The sequence below is a fragment of the Anas acuta genome, chromosome 2, assembly GCF_963932015.1.
Source record: "Anas acuta chromosome 2, bAnaAcu1.1, whole genome shotgun sequence".
Taxonomy (NCBI): domain Eukaryota; kingdom Metazoa; phylum Chordata; class Aves; order Anseriformes; family Anatidae; genus Anas; species Anas acuta.
Window position 1 is genome coordinate 138,206,006 of NC_088980.1, and position 11,238 is coordinate 138,217,243.

Below are 11,238 nucleotides of genomic sequence, written 5' to 3' on the forward strand. Positions count from 1 at the left end.
TGAAATGGAGATGCACAAAGTTAGGTAACTGAGGTATTTGGGCAGACTAACTTCGAAAATATATTTGGGTTCATCTTGCTTACTCAACTACCTTTACTCAGACTCCCTTTCCCTTATTAAGTTTCACCTTACCAGGGACCAGAAGCGGTCCCATTTGGCAGAACTTGAAAAAACCCATATTATCAACACAGAGGAACAAATGGTCAAAGGAGTGGAAGAAGCCTTATGTGACGTCCTTGGGGTGCCATACATGCTGTGTGTCCTCACACAAACATAACTAAGTCTTAAAGACACTCTGTGAATAGTTTGCAAACAAAAACAAATGCAAACTGAGAAGGTTATGCATTATCAGTGTAATGATGGGATATATTCACTGTAGAAGCTGGAAAATGTTTGTTATTTTAAATAAAAAATAGTGTTTACATTTTGAAGTAGAATGAAATAGGAAAGGATTCCAGGTATATAACTCAGTCTTCTATTGGTGTTGGCTTGAGACATCTCAATCTTTTCAACAGAAGTAGTTATTAATTAAGAACACTAATTTCCTGGACTTGTTCAGACTACACCGTTGATTAAACATCCTCAGGACCCAGAAAGAATAAAAAATTAACGTGTTATGACTTGTCACTTATACAAACACGACTTTTAGCTAACAGGAAAGTCTTTGAACTACAGAAGTACATGCTGCATTCCTACAAAACACAAACCACATGGTGAATCGCCTCCACTTAGAAAAAAAGGCAGCAGAATTGGATATAACTAGTCATTTGTTTTTTTCACTGCTTAAATCATAACTTCTTAATAGCCAAGAGGAAAAGCAGGGATATTACAAGCTGGTCAACACACATTTGTGCATAAACCTTTGTGCCCACACATTTATGCAAATACGACCAGCACTTGTTTTTCCATGAGTGTCACTTCTTCCCCACATTGTTCTAGTTAATTCCTGCATTCGTTTCAAAGATAAATAAGTGGGAGGAAAGGAAACAAATAATAGAGGAGACAAAGACAGTCTGATTAAATAACGTATCTACCTCCTCCCCGCTACTCCATTACATCACACTCTCGGAAAAGGTTTTCTGAAAATCCATTTGTTCCAGATATCTTCTGCTTTCCAGCTAATACACACATAGCTTATTCTGCTCTCAAAACACTTCAGTCTTAATATTTTAACCCGTTCTCATCTGTACATTTATCTGGATCCATTTGTGTAGGTTAGAAACAGCAAAGTTCCAAGCAAAAATCTTTGCAGTGCTCCAAAGAGTATTCTTGCTGTGATAAGGATCTTTTCTTTCTTTATGCTGGCCATTTCTTAACCTAAGCCTGTGCTTTCTTTTTCTTGGATGCTGGTCCTGCACTGTGTACATTAAGACAAAGAAGCCTATAAGAGATCATTTATACTACCTGCAAACTCAGATGCACTAGACCACAAAATGTTCATCTGAGTCATTTCCTTTGTACTACCCTTAGAAATAAAGCTTAGTCTCCTTCCTTTCTGGTTTGATCTCTTCACTACCAAAAAAGGTACAATAATTTGTTGGTCTATAATGCAGCACATGTCAAGGATTAGGACTCCATTGTGTTAGAAACTACACAAACAAGGAAGAAAAGAAAACCCTTGTTCCAGAAAGCTTTCTGTTCTGAGAATTATGTAAACTAGGTTGCAAAGCACTAATGGGATAGATTGGTAAGGCATGTGACATGTCTTCTCTTGCTTTGGTCCTTACATAGAACAAGGGCCAGTCTTAGTTCACCAGCAATCAAGTTGTAAGCAGGCAGCGGGGAGCCACAGCAGAGGTAAATCTTATGGTAGATTTGAACAAGGATCTATGAATGTCTATGGAGAACACAGAAAAAGCAGAACTATATTTGCTGGAATTGCATGCAATTGCTATAAATACACAATAAGAAAGGTATTACCCTTCAAGTGACAAAGACTGACAAAGCTTAAAGACCAGATGATGGACATGCACAAAGATTTAAGAGCTGTTCAAGCCTAGAGGCCCCATAAGCACACATCATTAAGTTATGGGTATGGAAGGAAAGAGGTGGCTGCCCATTTATGCAGATGTTTGTGACTCTACAGCCCAAGGAACCAGGTCTGCATTTACACTTGGATCAAACGGGAGTGCAGTGGAAAGCTCTAGCTGCTCTGTACAGAGCCATAACAAAATACATCAGATTCCTTGCCCCCGCAGGCTGGCAAGGTCAATGGCACAATAAAACTCAGTGGCAGCTTTTTTAGCTCATCTCCCCTTCTCTCACTCCATCAAGCCATTCGCCTTCCAGAAAACACTCGGGCAGCAACACTTGCTCCTCGCTGCCTTGCGCATTTGCTACTGCAAACATAAATAAAAGGAAGCTCTTGCACTCTGATCTCATGTGCCAGGGCTTCCCTACCCCAGCCAGGACACCAGACCAGGTAGCCTCCAGGACACAACAGCTGGTGGTGAGGCTGTGTTCTTCCATCCTGCCCGGTCATCTGCTCTCTCCCCACCTGGCTCCCCCTTTCTATTGCCACCACATGCAGAAAGCTGTAAGGACTCAGGCGGTGTTTCCCTGGCACAGCAGGTATTTTCTTGGAGGGGTTTCTTTTACGTATTACGGGGAGAGCCACAACGCATGACTAAATGGAGGGCATCACCAATGCCCACGCTGAGGCAACAGGAGCATTCAAAGGAGAAAAGAATTAGGGTGGATGAACTGCTTTTTGCTGAATGCCTCAGTAATGCCTTCCCAGGGGTGATAAGGGCCTACCTGATGGACAGCCAGAGGCAAGATGTAATTCCACACCTCTCAACTAAAAAACTTGGAAGATTTTATGAAAACAAGTAAACTTCAGGCTTTGTTAAAGGCAAGGACTGCCTGATCGAGCCAGTGCATCTGCAGTTAAGTTCACACTGACCACCCACTGCTTGCAGGCTGCAAATACAGCACAGCCGCTCCTTCCTGACCGTGCTGGCAGCATGGCCCTGCTGCACTTGCTCAGGACCAAGAGACACACAGCCCACAGGCGGGAATTCCTGAAGAATTGTTCTGATCAGGGCTCTGTCAAAAGAAGAGAAATTAAAAATCCAGCCTGCATAAAGTTTTTGGGCAGGGAGAGAATGTGCTTGAGGTAACTTAAATGTACAGTAGCTGTGGTCTTGAAGAAGACGGCCTGTACAGAGCACCGAGGATCCGTCAGCCCATAGGGAAAGGAGAGCACAAATCCCTCCAGCTTCCAGTTCCGCCCGCGTTTCCTGGTCCCACCAGTCTCTCCCACCCCCACTTCTCCCAGTGATTCACTCACCGCTGCCCTCATTTCTCTCCTTCCCCACATCTGTGCTTCTTTGCCCTCCTGATCTACATATGCTCTGCCCCTGCTCCCTGAGGCTCCTCTGTCCCCGCCCCGTGGTCATCCCTACGCACCATTTATTTTCTTTCTGGAAACGGAGTGTTTTCTGAACTTTCCACTGCACATAAGCTACATCTCTTTTTCAGGCCCCTCCTCCTTCCCTCCCCAAATCACTTTTCCTGCAGAACATAACCAGCTTTATTTTTTTCCCCTTTTTTCTTTCTGCACAGATTACAGCTCCAGCAGCCACTGCCTTGGGGTGAGTTTCAGGGTCATTTCCACTTTCCTGTGGAAAAAGCTACCCATCTCACAGAAAAACTGGCAGGCGAATGTATTTTGGCACCACTGCCTCACGTTATAGTTTTGGTTTGCAAGTAAAGTTAACACTTCCCTGCTTAGATTACATCCCCCTTTCCTTGTTTCCTTTGTGTGTGTTTTTTCCTTTTTATTTTTATTTATTTTTATTTTTTATTAATGTTTTTCATGTTGTTCTCCCTGCAGGTCAGTGAGTGACAAGCTTTAGCTGAGTAAGCTTCAGCCATGAGGAAGCACAATCAAAACATTTATTTATTTCTCCATGTTTCTGGAAAACTGCAGTAGAATGTGACAAACCTTAACCAAAGCTATGTTCAGCAGGGGGCTTTATCACAGAAACCCTGTACTGAAATCGTACCCAGAGCTCCTCGCTGCTCTGGGCATCCCTTCTCTCTTGGGCATGGGAAGCCACCAGCTGTTCTCAGAGCTCCGACCTTTCCACAGAAGTCCACCAGAGCTGGGGTTTTGCCCCAAGATGAGCTGATAAAGGTAAAGGGAAAAAGCTTGTATCCACACATGGAAGGCATAGTTGAATTTCTGCCAACTGGTAATAACTGGGAAGGTGTTAGTTGCAGGAAAATACTATCCTAGAGCTTCCTTTCTGAAGACATGGGTATAAAGAAAACAGAGCAAAAGAATGCCAGCCAAAGCATGCCATGAATCTGGCTTGTGAGTTTCAGCTCAATAATGCCTGGAAGTAAATGTCCTCTCTCTCTCTTTTTTTTTTTTTTTTTTTTTTTTTTTTTTTTTTTTTTGTGTGTGTGTGTGTGTGCCTAATTTCATTTTGGATCAGACCTTTCTCTGTCTTTTGCAGAAGATACCTGTTGGAATTGCTCAGGCTGCTGTCTCAGGATTACATTGCAATTTGGTGTACTCAAGGTCAGCGGTCAGGTTGTGCTGGAGCCCACAGGCTCCCTACTAAAAAGAGAGAGCAGCAGTGCACTGCAGGACTGGTTAACAAGGTCAGTATGTTCAAGTAAAGGTCTCCTTTTCAGAAAGACTGCTTGTAACACAAGCAATCCCAAATGTTTTCTGCAAACTGAGTTTATCATAAAAGTTTGTGTCTGCATGTAAATTTGTTTCCAGTAGCTTATATGCAATAAATACTAGGATGTTAAATCACAATAAAATAAAAATTTCTTTATTTTTTTACCAGCAGAGCCATTTAACTAGGAGCCCAAAGGAGGAGAAGAGCTTACTTAACTTCAAATAAAGCCAAATGCTGGCTGAGAACATTTGCATTGAGTAAAGAGAAATACAATGCACATAGGAAAAGCAGGACTCTATTTCCTATTTGAAAAATTTTATATAATAGTTCTGTAAAAGGACCGAGCTTAAAATTAGATATCTGTTTAGACAGATTACTTAGCACTTTGGCACAGATGTTCTGTATTTTTTATTATAGCACTTTAATTAAAGAACATCCATCAGCATTCACTCAGCGCGGCGAAGTGCCACTTTCAGCAAAGCTGCACCCGGAATGCATTTGGCCGTTTGCAACAGCAGCTCTAAATCTGATGGTGACAGCAAACGATTGCCACGAAGCCAGTTACAACCTTTTTTTCCACTACTGAGCAGAGAAGGAGGTGGAGGGGAGACACTGCTCTGCCCCACTGCCTCATCCCACTGCTTTGTGGTCTGGTCCCACCAGCTCCTGAGCAACAAGGGTGAGCTACCAGTAAGTGTTTTTTAAAGTAAAAATGGAGGAGGAGAGGAAAAAGTGACATACAATTTATTTCAGTGAAAGGAGAAATTTAAGATTATATATCCCAAGAAAAATATAGAGTTATCTAGGGAGGGTGTAGAGTAGTCCTCCAAAACTATGTGCCAGGTCCAAAACATAAATTCTTGAAACACTGGATAGGGTAGCAAGGAAACAAGGATAAAAGTTGACAAGTTTAATTCCACATCCTTGCAAAGTATTTCTGGCAATTCAGTGTGTTCATCTCACAGACTTCTTATGGAAGCCTCTTTCAAGGGCAGGAGGCCTTCTGCCCTGGGCTCTACCTGGCCAAGACCTGCAGAAGTAACTACTGTTTGCCACAGAAATGAGCTGGATAGCTTTGATTTGTAGAGATCCTATCATTTGCCTTCTATCTCTTTCTAAACGTGTTACATCCAGACAAGGAAGTTGTCAGCTGAAGTGATTCTGTCAGCCAGATTTGAGAGACTGCACATTTTATGACCATTAAAGTTTTCTGTAACTTCTCACTTGAATTTTTCCATGTCAAAGAATGTGGATTTTTTGGTTTGTCAAATTCCAAAATAAGCATCAGCAGTGATAAGAACTTGTCAGCCTGACAGGAAAAGAACTGGGATTTGTTCTCTGGGTTATTTCTGTTCTTTTATTCTAATGAATGTTTAATATAAATGCATGGACAACCTATGTCATTATTTTACAGTCGTGTTCTTTCTTATGCACTCTTGGATTTGACCCCATGGGTTTGATTTGCATTACTCACAGAATTCTTCAGAGTTCTGCAGCTGTTCAGCAGTAGAAGGAGAAATCTGTTCCCCAAAACTTACTTTTACCCCAGTGCTTATGGTACTTTCCTGGATCTTGTAAGGTGCACACTTGTTTTGGGCTGAGAGGGCCCTGAACCTCAGCTTCAACTAAGGCACGGGTGTCAACCTCAGTGGAAAATATCCATCTGAGTGTGAGTGGGGAGTAGATAACCTGAAGCTGCTGTGTCCTCTTTAGATACCAGCACCATTTCAGGCATGCTTATACTCTCAGACAGCTCCAATGCAGCACTTCATTGGGAGGCCTGTAGTTTACCCACTTGCTGGAGCTTTGGGACAACAACCCTTTTTAGCATTGTCTCTAAAACAGTTTAGTGAGTCTCTCTTTCGGCATCTGTCCTCTGTCTTTGCTTTTCTGATTTTTTTTTCTGTCCTATTTTATGTCGGTGTTGAAACAAGTATCAAAATTCTGCTAATATGCACCTTGACTCCTGCTGTATGCTTATATAACAAGAAAACCATCAAATGTCTACTGCCTTAGTCTTTGCTCTGGTTTTGAAGATGTTAAGAAATCTGAGAGACTCTGTTTTGAACTGTGTTTCTCATACTTTGATCCCTACCCTGCTGTCCATAAAAGACTTTCCGGATGAGAGGAGAAACCCCGTGTGCCCTGTTTCAAGTGCTGGTGTTTACCCTTCATAACTGCATGAATCAACAAGTTGGATAAATATTTTTCCAACAGGAAGGGATGACAGAAAGATGGAAAGAACAATATGTGACAGATATAAGTGAGTTCACTTAATGTGTTACTGGAAGTACATTACAAATACTTCAATCAGAAAAGCAGGCCAAGAGGAGAGAAGGATGGAAGTAAGAAGCACTGAGTGTTCACTGCAGAAAGACCTTTTTGAAACCTCTAGAAAGACTGAAATGATCTCTTAATTTGTGTGTATAAAGGGCAGGATATTTTCTGGTTATGTCTACCTAAAACAGGTTTTGTCAGGATCCAGGATTTTCTTCAGTTAAACATCAGTGTGGCTGTATGTTAAAATGCCATACTGCAAGAGCAGGTACAGTTTATCATCAAGTTATCTCATTAAAAAACAAGGCAGATAAGAGATCATTGGCTGCTTAATGTAGTTCAGAAATGTGATCCTACAGGAATGTGGCTATTCTGCAGAATAATTTGTGTTTCAGCCATTTTTCTTTCTTTCTTTCTTTTTTTTTTTTTTTGAATTCAAACTCTCTGAGACTAGTGTCACATCTCCAACTTGCTTTGTGCCTGACGGTAGAGTTGTGCATCACCCTCCTTTCAGACCTGCTATCTCTCCTGCCTCCCAGACCTCACCACTCCATCACTTGCACAGAGTCCCTTGATTGCATGATACATGCACACTGGGATTTCTGAAATGAGATGATGTGAGCAGAACACAGGGGAGTTACTTCAACCCTTCAGAAAGCTGAAGATTTTATCACATCAATTTTTTGTTTGTTCAGGGCAGGAATAAAGTAGATTTAGGATTTTTTCCTGATTTCATCTCAGTTTTACTTTGATATTTTCAAAAGCAATTTCAAATTAAATAACAATGAGAACATTTCTTAAAATTACCTTCAATTGAAAACTGGAACTTGAAATGAAATATTTGATTCCCTCTCCATCAAATCTTCTCTATCTCAGAAATGGTTTGGAGCCAGCAGTTCAGAGCTGAGGAGTGAACTTCTTTCCTGTCATGTTCCCACACTGCCTCACCATAGCATTCCCCTGTGGTTTTGCAGAAGAACCTTGAGCCCCAGGAGGTAACAAAACCAGCACTAATACCCTGCAGAGCAGGATTCTCTCTCTTTCCTTCACTCAGTACCATCAGGAGCAGGGACAGCTTTTTCAAGAGAGCAGATTGGTGTTCTACTCCTTTAAAGCCACTTTGTCCATGATGATGAGCCTCTTCGTGTCACAGGTTCATTTCATTTTCTCTGCTCTCTTCATTTCAAAAGCCCTTTAAGAGCTGTGTGCAAATTAAAGTAATTTAAAAGTAACTTAAAATCACAATATTAGTAAGAGAAAGCATTAAAAATAAAGGAAAAATACTTCATTAGTATTTATAGCTTTGAAAGAAGTGAAAGAGAGTAGTTCCTACCAGTTTTGATGAATGTAGAGCAAAGCACAGTCAAAGCTCTGTCTGCCACCTGACTATTTCTAGAAACCAGTGTGGTCAATGAGATAAATGGTGATAGATATTGAACAGGAACAGAACATACAGGGCTCTGTTATAGAAGCTTCACAAGTTAGGACTTATGGACTACCAAGGCCAAATACCAATGTGCAGACCTGTGAGCTCCTTTTACAAGCTAGGCTGCAGTAGTAAACAAAGAATACAGCAGCCTGAACTATTCTGGAGAGTTTTTTATTGTGATTTAAGTTTTTAGTGGTATTAATACAAAACCAGGAAAAGATACATATAAATCCAAACAGCAACAATGGACTAAGGATACCAATATTTCCAGATACTGTTCACAACAATAGTTTATAAACAATAAAACTGAAGCTGTTCTAAAAGGACGATACTGAAATTATAGCTATAGGTCTTCAGCAAACTGAAAGACACAGTTAACTTTAGAAGTAAGGAATTTCCCTCATCAACAGTGTGGCAAGTAACTCAGTGTGCAAACAGCATCGTGGCCGTAGCCTGACCCCTGAAAGAAACAGCAAGATCAACAGCTGAACAGTGACTCAAAGTTGCTTGAAGTGGCTTATATATGATTTGTTTCTACCAGACAAGTTGCCAAGATCCTGACCCGCATTTTTATTTACTGAAGAGGTTTGTCCTCTTCAATAAAGGGAAGGAAAATCCCTAAAATAACAGATTAAAAAAATATATTATGTTTCACATATGATGACAAAACAAAAAAAAACAAAAACCAAACCAAACAAAAAAACCAAAACAACCCAACTTATAATTTGTTATGGAATAAACAGAAAGAAAAAAGAAAAGGTTTAACAGGCTTTCTTGTTAGAAGACACAGTTTTGGAGCACTGCAGCACAGGTGCTTTAATGTATAATTTTGTTTAGAATTCACTGTAACTGTGTAAGTAATGTTAGAAAAATTGATGATGAATTCTGATTTGAAGATCGTTTTTCATGATGATACGAATATAGAGCTGCTTAGGTTCATATATTAGAGAACAAAATAAGTCTTTTTTTTTTTTTTTTTTTTTTTTTTTTTTTTTTTTTGGGGGTGGTGGTGGTGTGGGGCATAAGATACAGAGTTCATGTGTAGAGGAACAGTCAGCTGGGTCCCTATGTGCACAGAGACCTTTCTTTGGTCAACCTACACCAAGTGTACAACAGAGAAGTGTCCACAGGAGATGTGCAAATATATATAAACAGAATGGTGAGTAAATTATGTGAGTCAGTGTTTCACAGGTTGCTGCAGGGGAAGAAAAGTAATAATTGATGTCTAAGTCCTATGTTATGTACATAGTCTTGCTGCACGGGTTCCCTCTGTTCATTGCGTTGTAAATAACTACACTGGCTTCATTAAAAACACCAGGCAGGCTAAATAATGCACCTGGCAAGGAATGCTTCACGGCTTACACATACAAACAATTTCTTTTTCATCCTGCAAGGAGTTTAACCTCGTACGAAAAAGCGAGGCACGCCAAACGCCTACTGCCTAACAGTAGTTTTGCACCCACAGCAAAAGGGAGCAGCAGGGTGGGCACGGCCACGGGGCCCAAGAGAGGCCCCATATCGGCCCCACAGCGGCCCCACAGCGGCCCCATAGCGGCGGAGGGGCGCGGAGGCCCCGGCGGAGGCGAGCGCCGGCCGAAGAGCATCCTCTAGCGGCACTGGCCTCGACGCGCTCCGGAGCCGGCTGCCGCGGCTGCTGGAGGTCCCCCTGCGGGAGGGAAGGGCTCAGGTCTGCTACAGCCACCGTCCTCAGGTTTAGTGAATGCAAGTGTTAAAATCCGCTGGTGACCGATTAGCCCTGATCGCCGTTTAAAATGTCTATTACTGCTCGCTGAGTTATGCGGGTTTTAAAATAAGCTGGAGGAAAATGGAGGCAATCTGAATGCCCGTTGGCCAGCTGAGACTCTTCACAAAGAGATTTGTCTAAATCAGGTCTAAAACCCTCATGACGCCAGTCCCAATTTGGCAGTCCATCCCTACTCAAGTAAGCCATGTCAGCGTGCTACTAACTTCGCTGTGATGGATAACAGTTTCTGATACTCCAGCATTCCCCATCCAGATACACAGAGATGGATCCTGCTGGGGAAAACTCACCACTGTTCAAGGAAAAACAGGGAGAATGGGAAATACGAATTACAGGAACGAGACAACTTGCAGAAGAGCACAGCACAGGCAATCAGCTGCCAATTTGCAAGCAGAGTTTATCTCATGTCTCAGATTAGTGTCCCTTCACTAATGCCAAATAAGTACATCCATATTCATCAGTGAATGAACAGATAAACAATACAATGTGTTCTGCCAGAAGTCAAAGAAGATATGAAACTATGTCTCCTCTTTCACACAGCTTGCACCTATTTGACCAAAGTCTGTTCTCTTGGGTACATGTAGATCTCCAGATCCCATGTGTTAGCACTTTGCTTTCATCATCTACAATTTATCGAGCTAGTCAGTAAATACTATTTATACCTGTTGAAGCAACCCAAGCAGCATGACTGGTTCTTCAGAAGTACCTTCAGGAAGCAGATAACAGGAAGCAGGTAAGAGTGCACACTCCACAGCATACCAATACCATCCGTCTCAGTGACAGTGCCTGAACTGGACATTTCTGGGTTGAGGTGTGTTTTAGTTTGTCAGTAATCTCAGCAGTACTTCAGTTAGGAATAGAGTTGCATCATGGTGGAGATCTCAGTTTTTCAATAAGCATGATTTTTGTCTGATTTGTGATCAGACTGAAATCCAAGTGTGAGCAGTGCAAAAGAGTCACACGAGAGTCACACGAGAGTCACACAGACGATAAGAATGTGAAAAGAAGCAGTAATACCCCAAAGTTTAACTGGACTTCTTGAACAGTCCCATAGTTGACCCGCATGTCTGGATCTAGAACCAGACCATAACTAAAGTTCCATTCCAGCCAACAGTCCCCATTTGGGATGT

At 41.7% G+C, this 11,238-nt stretch overlaps 1 long non-coding RNA gene across 1 annotated transcript; it reads left to right on the forward strand.

Annotated features, from left to right (window-relative positions):
* The first annotated feature begins 3,121 nt into the window (after positions 1–3,121).
* Positions 3,122–10,597, forward strand: LOC137851387 (uncharacterized). Its single transcript, XR_011093152.1, has 4 exons — positions 3,122–3,596; positions 3,839–4,141; positions 4,467–4,614; positions 5,058–10,597. It is a non-coding gene; the product is annotated as an uncharacterized lncRNA (long non-coding RNA).
* The last annotated feature ends 641 nt before the right edge of the window (positions 10,598–11,238 follow it).